We start from the raw sequence: 14,414 nt of genomic DNA on the forward strand, positions 1-14,414 counted from the left end.
AGGAAAATGCAAATCAAAGCAACCCTGAGATTCTACCTCACACCAGTCAGAATGTCTAAGATAAAAACCTCAAGTGACAGTAGATGCTGGCAAGGATATGGAGAAAGAGGAACAGTCCTCCATTGTTGGTGGGATTGTAAACTGGTTCAACCACTCTGGAAATCAGTCTGGAGGTTCCTCAGAAAATTGGACATTCTACTACCTGAGGATCTAGCTATACCTCTCCTAGGCATGTACTCAAAAGATGCTCCAACATACAACAAAGACACGTGCTCCACTGTGTTCATAGCAGCCTTATTTATAATAGTCAGAAGCTGGAAAGAACCCAGATGCTCTTCAACAGAACAATGGATACAGAAAATGTGGTACATCTACACAATGGAGTACTACTCAGCTATCAAAAACAATGACTTTATGAAATTCATAGGCAAATGGACTGAACTAGAACATATCATCCTGAGTGAGGTAACTCAATCACAGAAAAACACACTCGGTATGCACTCATTCATAAGTGGATTTTAGCCAAAAAGTTCAAATTACCCAAGATTCATTCCATAGACCACTAGAAGCTCAAGAAGAAGGATTATCAAAATACGGATGGTGCCACTTCTTCTTAAAAGTGGAAAAAATATTAATAGGAGGGGATACGGAAGCAAAGTTTAGAGCAGTGACTGAAGGAATGGCCATTCACAGCCTGCCCCATATGTGGAGATATATATACATATATATCTCCACAAAAACTAGATAAGATGGATGAAGCTAAAAGTGCATGCTGAAAGGGACCGAATATAGATCTCTCCTGAGAGACACATCCAGAGCATGTCCAATACAGAGATCAATGCTAGCAGCAAACCACTGAACTGATTACAGGACCCACTTGAGGGGAATTAGAGGAAGTATTAAAAGAGTTGAAGGAGCTTTCAGCTGCATAAGAACATCTACGCCAACCAGCCAGAGCTTCCAGGGACTAAACCACTACTGAGTGACTATACATGGACTGACCCAGGGCTCCAACTGCATATGTAGCCTTGTTGGGGCACCAGTGGAAGGGGAAGCCCTTGGTCCTGCCAAGGTTAGATCCCCAGTGCAGGGGAATATGGTGGGGGCAGAAAGGGAGATGTATGGAGGGAATTCCCCTATGGGGTAGGGGGAGGGGCGGGGATGAGGGCTTATGGACAGGAAATTGGGAAGAGGAATAAATTTGAAATGTATGTAAAGAAATATATCTAATAAAAAATTAAAAAAAACAATTATTACAGACAGGTATTCCAGGATGAAAAGAGAACTAAGATCTGTTATCTGGGACAGTCTTTCCTAATGTCAAGATTCTTAGAAATGGCATCTCTATGATAAGCATAGAATTTTTTAAGCAAAAATTTATACAATAATATTACTCATAAAAATATTTAAAAAATATCCAAAAACATTTATTTCTACTGATACCTAAATTATATTTTTAAAAATAGCACATATATATGTATATACAATATACATGTAAATGACATATTTATTATAGGTATGTCATATCTTGTTTCCTTACACAATTCATGTTTTCTACTGAATGCCTATTTTTATCTCTGGGAGATCTTTGATTATTTCTCCTTTTTATTACACCAAATGCACCAGTAGGTTTTTTTTTTTTTTCATTTAAATTATGTGTGTGTTGATTCTAGCTCTAATTCCATATAAAATGTGTCTTTCATTTTAAATGGAGGAAAATAAATCAACATCAAATAGATTATATTTTTGAGTCCCCAAACCTCATTGCAAAAGCAGAAGGAAAGATGATTCTTAGTTTAATGATGTTACCTCAAAGATAATTTAGGTAGCTTTTTAGCAATGTCTCTAGTTGATAGATTTATTTGTGTGAGATATTGTAGTTATAATTAAAGAAATTATTAAAGGATGTAGAAGTGGGGGTAGAGGACTCTTATGTTTAAAGTCTTAAATACCTTAACATCTTTAGTGTTTAGCTTTTAACATTCTAGCTTGCAAGCATGAAATCCTGTCTGTACTGTTTGAGTAAATTTGTTTATGCTCCCTGATAGTGGCTTACTGGTAAAGCTGCACCAAAAAGATCAGAGCGCATTCACAATGATGACTCTAACTCTGGGACTATGATCAGGTATGTTTCTAATTATTTTAGAGAATTAAATAACTTAGAGCTTAACTGATAAAGTTGTGGCCTTGGAAAATGATGTTAGGTGTTCTAAACCACTTACTTTAGTGTGTTGCCTCCTATCAGAGGACTGTGTCTCTAGGTAGAGAGCTACTCAGGCTTGTTTTTAGAGAGGTATTTTGTAAATCCCTTGACAACATTTATGATTCCTTTCAGAACCTCTACACACCTGACATTTCAGGTTATCATTTTCAGTAGGCTGGACAAAGTTCACCTGTAAGTTCACCTCTTGAACAAGAGTATCTGATGTTCACATCACATCAGGATTTGGTACTGTCAGTTTTCCAGACTATGCACTCCCAGAAGTTTCTCAGTTTTTAAACATTTTTAATTTTGCACATGGGCCAGGTATGGAGCACATATTTTGACGCTACTGTGCTGCTTATGCATCTTTTTGCAGAGACATCTGTTGAGGTTAGGAACCTTCTTTGAACTTGGATAGTATTCTTATGAATATTTTATTCAATGTCTCTTTTTCTCAACTTTTCTCTTGGTTGATGGAGTTTTTGGCATTTGTTTCTTCAGCAAGAAGAAACTTATCAAACTTTTGCTCAAGGGGAGTTTATGGAGCTATGAACTATTTCATTGGTGGCGGTCTTACACCACACTCTACCCAAGGTAAGCTAGGTTTTAACCTATTTTCTAAAATTTTTAGAATTTTATATATTTCATAGTAGGTTTTTGATCAATTTTGAATGAACTATTGTGATGAGTATTGAGGAGTGTGCTGAAATTCTATTATTTAATTTTTATTTACTGAGAGATAACTAGTTGCTCCATGACCTAAGTTTACAAGAATACCTTTACCACACTGAATTGTTCTACTAACAGTAGCTTTATTACATTTCAGTCAGTTAGTACTTCCTTCAATTTTACAACTATGCTTGCTCATTTGTGAGACTATATTCCCATTGTTGACATAGTTCTATGTGTTAAACTACGCATTTATTTAATTCAAATACTAATATTAGAATAATGACTTGAAAGTGTGTGACTGAGGGAAGAGAGAATTATTTCCAATTAAATCTACATAAAGTTTTCTGTCTTAATTTTTTAATTGATTTTATTTGCTTTTTTGTCAACGTTTTCTTTGCAATTTATACTTATAGCAAGTGCTTCCCAGGAAATGTCCATTTTGGTATTTTTATCCCACTAACATCTTCAGGAACAGATGTGTCCTCATTGGAAGTAAAGTGGCATCATGGATAAACAAAATGTTTGACTAGCAGGCTGTTTCTGGCTTAATCTTTGCTTAACAAAGGCTATCTTTTTTCCCTGTCCTACACCTCCAGGATATTTGGGTCAGCAATGCCATCATCTTGAATTGATACTTGCCTCTCTAGTCAAAGACGTGCCGCAAATTTAAACAAAGATTATTTAGATTCTAGAAGCTGCTAGATTGATGCCTTACAGATGGCACTATAGCAGTAGTGAGCAGAATGCCATTGTCTTATTATCCCCACCAACAAAGCGCCTTATTCTTTTCTTTTTAGAGATCAGTTCTTTACATTCTCTATGTTCAATATCTGAGACCCATCTGGTCTTTCACTTCAGGTTTCAGATTGGTTAATATAATCTTTGTGGCCCTATTTTAGATTCCACGAAGAGAAAATTATTCAGTTCCCAGACCTGGGAATGAGTCTCCATCTCTCACCCCATTCACAGCTTTTTGGGAGCTTCACATTAGTATAGCTTTCAACTACACACACAGAAAAAAATTATTTTCTCATTATGGACTCCCTTCCTATTCTCTGACCTTTCTTATTTCATATGTCTGCTCTTTAAGCAACAGTTTGAAGAGTTCCAAAGATAGGCCCTCCATTTATCAGAGGCCATAGGAAAATCTGGGGGCAGAAGAAGGGTTAGGAGGACAGTACACCCTGAAAGTCTGACTCACAGCACACAGGGAAACAGCTCTGCTATTATTTTATTTTCATCAATTATAGTTAGTCTTATGGAAATTAACAGTTGCCAATTTGATCAACCCTGTTTTAATATTTTAGTGAACAATGGAACTCTACCTAATTTCAGAATTATGCAAATGCAGGTGTCTAAAAGAGCCTGCCAAAAATCACCCATCAAAAATAAATATTAAAAAAAAATGCCTCTTTTGGATGCACCTAACCTAAAAAAAGACTTGAAGTACCAAGCAGGGTCCCCACCTGCTCACCAGAGAAGGGGAGGGGAGTGATTATGGGAGGACTGGGGAAGGGGGTGACCCAAAAGGGGACAGTGAGTGGGATGTAAAGTGAATAAGATATACAAAAATTTACAAAAGAAAATATGCCTTTTTGCTCTGAGACTTTTCTTTTAGGTCATGACCATTCCTTTGTGACTTCCACCAGTACACAAAACAGCCAGGTACCCATAGTTATGTATCATCATCCCCGAGTTCAAGTTGTATAGCTCTAGCAAGAAAAATAACACTGCATTATCATAAAAGCAGACATATTGGCCTATGGAATAGAATTGAAGAATCAGGTATAATTTTTCATACCTAAAATTTTGGACAAAGGAGCAAACAAAAACAAAATGAAACAAGAAAAGCAAGCACTGGAGAAAAGACAGCATCAAAAATAATGCTGGTCTGTCAAGTGTTGGGGCTGTTCCACAGCGTTTGGACACAAAACCTGCCTATGAAGAGCTGGCCTGTCAGGAGTGCTGTCCCTCCTAAGCCTACAAGTAGGACCCCATTTTCTCTCTATTGACTGTCCAAAGAGAGACCCACCATGAGTGCACTGGGCTTGGGAGCCTCATAGCAGCCTGGGATGGGACTCTTCTGGTCTCCATCTGTGCCCAGAGTTGGTACTGTCCTACAGATCTGGGACCCAAAACCTGCCTGTAGAGAGCTGGTCTTCCAGGAGCACTCTCACTCCTAAGATCACAGTCTCACAGCTCACAGGCCCACAGGAGGGACAAGCTCTAGTCAGAGACAGCAAGCCCAACTAACATTAGAGATAACAAGATGATGAGAGCCAAGCACAAGAAGAGAAGAAACCAAGACTACTTGGCATCATCTTCAGAATCCAGTTCTACCACCAGAGAAAATACTGGACATCCCCACACACCAGAAAAGCAACCTTTGGATTTACAATAACATCTCATGATGATGATACAGAATTTAAGGACATAAATAACTCCCTTAAAGAAATAAAGGAGAACACAGGTTAAAAAAAAAGTAGATACTGTTAAAGAGGAAACACAAAATTCCCATGAAGAATAATAGGAAAACACAAACAGGTGAAGGAATTGAAAAAAAAACATCCAGTATCTAAAAATGGAAATAGAAACAATAAAGAAATCACAAAGTGAGAAAACCCTGGAGATAGATATTATAGGAAAGAGATCAGGAGTCATAGATGCAAGCATCACCAACAGAATAAAAGAGATAGAAGAGAGAATCTCAGGGGCAGAAGATACCATAGAAAACATTGACCCAAGGGTCAAAGAAAATGCAAAAAGCAAAGAGCTCCTAATCGAAAACATTCAGAAAATCCAGGACACAATGAGAAGACCAAACCAAAGGATAATTGGTACAGAGGAGAATAAAGATTCTCAACTTAAAGGGCCAGTAAATATCTACATCAAAAGTATAGAAGAAAATTTTCCTAACCTATAGAAAAAGATACAGATACTAAGAGAACACAAATACTAGTCCAGGCTACTATATCCTGCATAACTCTCAATTACCATAGATGGAGAAACCAAGAAATTCCATGACAAAACGAAATTTACACAATATCTTTCCACAAATCCAGCCCTACAAAGGATAATAGATGGAAAACTCCAACACAAGGAGGGAAACTACACCCTAGAAAAAACAAAAAAGTAATCTTGCAATAAAACCAAAAGAACAGAGACATACACACATAATTCCACTTCTAACAACAAAAATAACAGGAAACAGTCATTATTAATTAATATCTCTTAATATCAATGGAATCAATTTCCCAATAGAAAGACAAGACTAGCAAATTGGATATATAAACAGGATCCAGCATTTTGCTGTATACAGGAAACACACTTCAGTAACAAAGGCAGATACTACCTCAGAGGAAGAGGCTGGGAATATATTTTCAAAGCAAATGGTCCCAGGAAACAAGCTAGAGTAGCCATTCTAATATCAAATAAAATCTATTTTCAACCAAAAGTTATCAGAAAAGATAAGGAGGACACTTCATACTCATCAAAGGAAAAATCTACCAAGACGAACTCTCAATTCTAAACATATATGCTCCAAATGCAAGGGCACACACATTCAATAAAAGAAACTTTACTGTAACTCAAAGCATGCATTGCACCACACACAATAATAGTGGTAGACTTCAACGCACCAGCCAGACTTACCAGAGGGCATACAAATTAACAAAATCAGAAATGAAAAGGGAGATATAACAACAACAACTGAGGAAATTTAAAAAAATCAACAGATCCTAGTACAAAAGCCAGTACTCAACAAATCTGGAAAATCTGGAGGAAATGGACAATTTTCTAGACACATACCAGGTACCAAAGTTAAATCATGATCAGATAAACCATCTAAAGAGTCCCATACCCCTAAAGAAATAGAAGCAGTCATTAAAAGTCCCCCCCACACACACAAAAGGCCAGGACCAGATGGATTTAGCGCAGAATTCTATCAGACTTTCAATGAAGACCTAATACCAATACTCATCAAGCTATTCCACAAAATAGAAACAGAAGAAACACTACCAAATTTGTTCTTTGAAGCCATAATTACGTTAATATCTAAACCACACAAAGAACCTACAAAGAAAGAGAAATTCAGACCAATTTTCCCCAGGAATATTGATGCAAAAATGCTCAATAAAATTCTCACAAATGGAATCCAAGAACAGATCAAAAACATTCACTGTGATCAAGTAGGCTTCATACCAGGGATGCATGGATGGCTCACTATGTGGAAATCCATCAATAATCCACTATATAAACAAACTAAAGGAAATAAAAAACACATGATCATTTCATTAGATGCTGAGAAAGCGTTTGAAAAAATTCAACACCCCTTCATGATAAAAGTCTTGGGAAGATCAGAAATTCAAGATGCATACCTGAACATATTAAAAGCAATATACAGAAAACCAGTAGCCAACATCAAACTAAATGGAGAGAAACTTGAAGCAATCCTATGAAAATCAGGGACTAGAAAAGCTGCCCATTATATCCCTACCTATTCAATATAGTACTTGAAGTCCTAGCCAGAGCAAGGAGACAATATAAAGGGGACAAAGGGATATAAATTGGAAAGAAAGATGCCAAAATATCACTATTTGCAGATGATATGATAGTCTACTTAAGTGACTCCAAAAATTCCACCGGATTACACCTACAGCTGATAAACAACTTCAGTAAACTGGATATAAAATTAATTCAAACAAATCAATTCAAATTCAGTAGCCTTCCTCTACTCAAAGGATAATCAGGCCGAGATAGAAATTAGGGAAATGACACCCCTCACAATAGCCTCATATAGTATAATAGACCTTGGTGAGACTTGAACTAAGCAAATGAAAGATCTGTATGACAAGAACTTCAAGTCTCTGAAGAAAGAAATTGAAGAAGACCTCAGAAGATGGAACGATCTCCCACGTTCATGGATTGACAGGATTAATATGGCAAAAATTCCCATCTTGCCAAAAGCAATCTACAGATTCAATGCATTCCCCATCAAAATTCTTATTCAATTCTTCATAAAACTAGAAAGAGAAATTTGCAAATTCATTTGGGACAGCAAAAAAGCCAGGATAGCAAAAACTATTCTCAACAGTGAAAGAATTTCTGGGAGAATCACCATCCCTGACCTCAAGCAGTAATAAAAAGCACATGATACTTGTACAGCAACAGGTAGGTACATCAGTGAAATAGAGTTGAAGACCCAGAAATGAACCCACAAACCTATGGTCACTTGATCTTTAACAAAAAAGGTACAACCATTCTGTGGAAAAAGAGATCATTTTCAACAAGTGGTGCTGGTTCAACTGGAGATCAGCATGTCGAATAATGCAAATTAAACCTTTCTTATCTCCTTGTACAAAGCTCAAGTCCAAGTGGATCAAAGTCCTCCACATAAAAACAGACACGCTGAAACTAATAGAAGAAAAAGTAGGGAAGAATCTTGAACACATAGACAGGGGAAATTTTCCTGAACAGAACATCAGTGACTTTTGCTCTAAGATCAAGAATCAACAAAGGGGACCTTATAAAATTGCAAAACTTCTGTAAGGCAAAGGACACTGTTAATAGGACAAAATGGCAATCAACAGATTGGCAAAATGTCTTTACCAATACTACATCCCATAGAGGGCAAAATCCAATATATACAAAGAACTCAAGAAGTTAGATTCCAGAGAATCAAATAACCCTATTAAAAATTGGGTACAGATCTAAACGAAGAATTCTCAACTGAGGAATACTGAATGGCTGAGAAACATCCAAAGAATTGTTCAACATCCTTGGTCATCAGGAAAAAGGAAATCAAAATAACCCTAAGATACTTCCTCACACCAGTCAAATTTACTAAGGTCAAAAACACAGGTGACAACAGATGCTGGCAAGGATGTAGGGAAAGAGGAATACTCCTTTTTTTGCATTGTTTGTAGGAATGCAAGCTGGTACAAACATTCTGTTAATCAGTCTGGTGGTTCCTCAAAAAATTGGAAATAACTGAGGACCCAACTATACCTCTCCTGGGCATACACCCAAAAGATGCTCCAATATGTAATAAGGGCACATGCTCCACTATGTGCAGAGCAACCTTATTTACCATAGCCAGAAGCTTGAAAGAACCCAGATGCCATTCAACAGAGGAACTGATACAGAAAATGTGGTACACTTACACAGTGGAGTACTACTCAGATATTAAAAACAATGACTGCATGAAATTCTTAAGCAAATGGATGGAACAAGAAGATATCATTCTAATGAGGTAACCCAGTCCAAAAGAATAAATGGTATGCACTCACTGACACATCGATTTTAGCCCAAAAGCTTGGAATACCTAAGGAAAAAATTCATAGATCTTAATCCCAAGATCTTGGGATTCTTAATCCCAAGAAGAAGGAAGGCCAAAATGTGGGTACTTCATTCCTTCGTAGAATGGAGAACAAAATACTCATAGGATGAAATATAGGGACAAAGAGTGGATCGGGGACTGAAGAAAAGATCATCCAGAGATTGTCACACTAAGGGATCCACCCCATCATGCAGCCACCAACCCTAGTCACTATTGCCAATGCCAAGAAGTGCTTGTTGATAGGAACCAGATATGGGTGTGTCCAGAATGGCTTTGCCAGAGCTCTACTGATGCAGATGAGGACGGTTGCAGCTAACCATTGAACTGAGCACAGAGGCCCCATTGGAGGAGTTTGAGAATGGATTGAGGAGCTGAAAGGGTTTGCAACCCCATAGGAAGAACAATAGCAACCAACCAGACCCCACCAGAGCTCACAGGGACTAAACCACCAACTAAAGAGTACACATGGAAGGACCCATGACTCCCGTCACATATGTAGCAGAGGATGGCATTGTCCAGCATCAATTGGAGGAAAAGCCTTTGGTCTTGTGCACACTCATTTCCCCAATGTAGGGTAAGGCCAGGGTGTTGAGTTTGGAGTGGGTGGGTAGGAATGGGAGCATTCTCCTCAAAGCTGGGGGAGCAGGTAGGGGATATGGGAGTGGGGGAAGGGATAACATTTGAAATGTAAATACATAAAATATCCACGAAAAATAATATTAAAAAATGGTGCTAGTCAGGTCAGAGATTCAGATAGAAGGAAACACAGAAAGTTTGTAAAAGTCTGAGGTATCACTTAACCCCAAGGAAAAGTGTCTTCTAGAACAGTACTGATTCCCATGTGAACTCAGGAACTATGACAGCACACTCAAGACCTGCACAAGTTTATAACATAGGAAATACCCATACTGAGAGGAGGACGTGGACACAAAGACCACCCCTAACCAAGAAGCTATTTGCAATTGATAGATCTTGGGGAAAAGAAATTTTTTCTATATTGAGTGTGTCACAGTCACATTCCAGGGCACGCCCCATGGCCAAGTATAGCTGGCTAACACAAAGCCGACTGCTCCTTCTCTTGTGAAATACTGGTTTTGTTTGTTCTCAGTTATTCATTTGTTTATTGGTTTTTTATTGTTATAAATATATAGTCATTTATTTTTTATTGGATATTTTTTATTTACATTTCAAATATTATTCCCTTTTCTGGTTTCCTGTCCATGAGCCTCCTATGCCTTCCCCCTCCCCTTCTTCTATAAGGGCATTCCCATTCCATCCACTCCCCTTCCCACCCCTGACATTCCCTTACACTGAGGGGTCCAGCCTTGGCAGAACCAACTGCTTTTCCTTCCATTGGTGCCCAACAAGGCCATCCTCTGCTAAATATGCACCTAGAGTCATGGGTCACTCTATGTATAGTCTTTGGGTAATGGTTTAGTCCCTGGGAGCTCTGGTTGGTTGTCATTATTGTTCTTATGGTGTTGCAAGCCCCTTCTGCTCTTTCAATCCTTTCTCTAACTCTTCCAACAGGGATGCTGTTCTCAGTTCAATGGTTTTGCTGCTAGCATTAGCCATTATTTGACATATTCTGGCTGTGTCTCTCAGGAGAGATCTATATCTGGTTCCTGTCAGCATGCACTTTTAGCTTCATCAATCTTATCTAGTTTTGGTATATATATATATATATATATATATATATATATATATATATGTGTGTGTGTGTGTGTGTGTGTGTGTGTGTGTGTGTGTGTGTGTGTGTGTGTATGGCTCTGAATGACCGTTCCTTCAGTCTCTGCTCTAAACTTTGCCTCCTTATCCCCTCCTATGGATATTTTTGTTCCCCCTTTTAAGAAGGGTGAAGCATCTGCACAAAGATGACCAATGTGCAGATGTTTATTGGTTTTATTTGGGCATCTTTTGTGAGAGAAAAAGAACATAAAATTGGGAGGGTACGGAGGTGAAGAGTTGTGGGTATCTGTGAGGAAGTGGGGAAGGAATATGATCTACCTATCTGTCTGTCTATCTATCTATCTATCTATCTATCTATCTATCTATCTATCTATCTATCTATCTATCTATACATATTGTAAGAAAAATATTTTAAAACAAAAAGTTAATTAAAATGGCACTTTTTGCTTAAGTTTACAATATAGAAGCCCAACTTGGTAAAATGACATACCTCACTAAATGCTGTTATTCTAGCTGAAAGAAAGCAAATTGTAAGGAAGCAACAGCTACCTGTGGTAGACATAAACCATCCATTCATGTGTTCTTGCTAATTTTGCTTAAAATAAATCCACCAATTAGTTTGCAATCATATTATAGTCCCTAGCAGACTCAACCTCAGTGGTCCAAGATTTGTAGATAGAAGCGATTCCCCAGAACACACAATTTCTGGAAGCTCCAGGACCACAGTTGTTTGTATTCATGCGGTGGCTCTGGAATTTCTACACTGCAGGTGGGAAGTCCTCTATTACTGTGGCTCTTATCTGTCATTTCACAGTTGTGCCTCCACTTGTCTTCAATTTTATTTGGATTTGCTTTCTGCTCTCTTCTTCTCATCCTCTGACTCCAGGTCTAATTCAAAATATCTGGACAAAAAGGAAGATTAAACATTAGAAACGATTAAGCGGGTAAATGGTCCTTACCAGCATCCTTCCCCATTGTATATTCGATTAGAGGAACTAATGCCACCCTAACTTTTAGTTGAAGAGGCTCGAGAATCCTGCTTCTCCTTCATACCTGCTTCTCCTTTTATGCCTAGCTTTACTGGACCCAGCTAGATCCCACCTGTGTTGCTTTTGTTCTTCTTACCATCTTGTCTCTATTTCTGAGTTTCATGACTGATCCTCAGTAGCTGCACTAGCCCAGCCAGATTATAAACAATGTTGATTGTATTAATATGATTTGAACATGTCTGTGGTTAAAATGCAAACTGTTTCCTTGTAACACTAGAGGGTGGTCTTTATAAGTCACTTAAGACTTCGGAGGTATGCTGATTTGATTTATTCTCTGAGATTATTTACTTAAATTGACTTTATATAGAGAGAAAATAAATAGAAGCTTTTAATGAGACGGAGGGCAATACATTGTAAGTGAAATAAATCTGATTTTTAAAATCACTGTACTTGAATGTAGTAGAATTTTATTTACAGAAGAAACACAGCATTCTTTTTGAGACAAGCCCAGGATGGTGTTGAATTCTTGATTCTCTTGTCCAGCTACTTGAGTACTGGAATTTTAGTTGTATATCATCACACCAGGTAAAGCAAATGTCTTTATTTCAATCATGTATAATAAGAACGAAATCTCAGTGCTAGTTGCAAATATTGCAAATTATTCAAGGTGGCATTCAATGTGAATTCCTCATTGTTTGAGTATACCAAAAAGACTGAAGGAGGGCCTGAGAATAATCTGTATCTGTGGTAGGCTTCTGTTAGTGGATAGGCAAGGACCCCAATACAACTAGAGTGATAGTCTGACTTCATAAACAAAACCCGTGTTTGTACTTTGCTTGGCAATTTGATGTAATGGATTTGGCTTATAGCAAGGCAGGCTTGCTCTTCACCAAAGAACTTTGGACAGGTTTGCTTTCAGCAGTGTTTCAAAACAGTGGCACCAGTAGCATCATGATTACTAAACAAATAAAGGAGATTTCCTACGGGAGCTAGCTGCCTCTGCTCTGACTGCTCCCCGAGATGAAAAAGGGATTTAAAATCATGCATTGCACAACACCACGGAAAAAGAATTAAGAAAATGCTGATCATAAAACAGATATAAATATCGAGTTTATACTTTAAATGCTAAAAGTACTCCAAGAGCTCTTTGATTTTTAACCTTTACAAATAATTTAAAAGGTATCGACTCCATGTAACAGCGTTTTGTGTTATTGTTGTTTTAAACTAGACAAGATATGGATTTAAATTTCATTAGCACAGAAATAATGTGAAACCATTCCTGACTGTAGTTTTTGTTTCTTCCATGTTAGGACTTTCTTGGGTATAGTTTCCCTTTATTGTTCTGTGTTGCTTTGAAGGGCTGCCACTCTTCAGTGGCATAGGAATTACAAAGCAGTCCTCAAATATGGATGCTCTCCAAGGCTTAACGGGAACCTATAGCTGGAAAATATAACAAAGGCTCTACTTCAGACAATGGGCATACTGTTTTAATAATTCAATTAGAATATAACAAATAAATAAACATATGACTTCTGTAATTTATTGATGGTTAGATAATAGCTATAGTAGGAATGGATAATGTACAAATTCATGAATTATTCCTACGCTCAGCCTTTAATTGCTAAAATTAAATGTTTAAGTTGTGCTTCAGGCTTTTATTGTCAGTGACTTATGAAAACAACCATTTATTCTATCCTGAAAAACTTAAATGGAACATTTTTTTTGGTGTGTAATAAATACACATATTTTTTAGTATTTGTTTTTTCAACTTAGTAGAGATAAAATTATAATTACGAGAGGTGGCTCTGTGTTTAAGAGAATTTGCTTCTTCCAAAGGAAGCAATGTTTTGTTGCCAGTATCCCCATAGTGACTTACAACCATCTGTAACTCCAGGTCCAGAGGATCTGATGCCCTCTTCTGGTCTCAGCCTGCAGCAGTCATGCATGTGGTACTTAGACGTACATGTAGACGAACCCTCATACACATAAAATAAAATAATAAATCTAAAAATGTACAAGTCACTTAAACATACAATTAAACATGCAAAGGTGCTGGAAGCGCTGCCGATTTCTATGAGGAAATTCCATCTGAATTTAGTTTGAGAAGACGTTACTTCCTTACAAATATATTTTCTTTATGTGTGTCATGTGACTCTTTACACAATGATTTTACCCAGCATGCACGGGTTGTGCAGTGAATTAAGTTTTGCCATGCTTAGCAAGCTACTGTGTTACTACGAAATGAATCAGTCAGTGGATTTTCTAGTGTGTTATGAACTAAACGGTGTTTCCTCCAAATTTGTGTGATTAAAGCACCACCACTGCAATTAGACTTGATTGTGAGTTTGATGGGATTTGGAGTCATCATGGCAAAAAATTTCTGGGCAATCTGAGGGGAATGTGAGGCATTATCTGGATTGGGTTAATGGATTTGGAAAGACTCTCTGTAAAAGTATGTGGTATCATTCTGAGGTCTCAGGTCCTAGACCAAATTAAAAAGAGACAGGTTAACTAAGCATCTATT

Source organism: Rattus rattus, chromosome 6, assembly GCF_011064425.1.
Source record: "Rattus rattus isolate New Zealand chromosome 6, Rrattus_CSIRO_v1, whole genome shotgun sequence".
Taxonomy (NCBI): domain Eukaryota; kingdom Metazoa; phylum Chordata; class Mammalia; order Rodentia; family Muridae; genus Rattus; species Rattus rattus.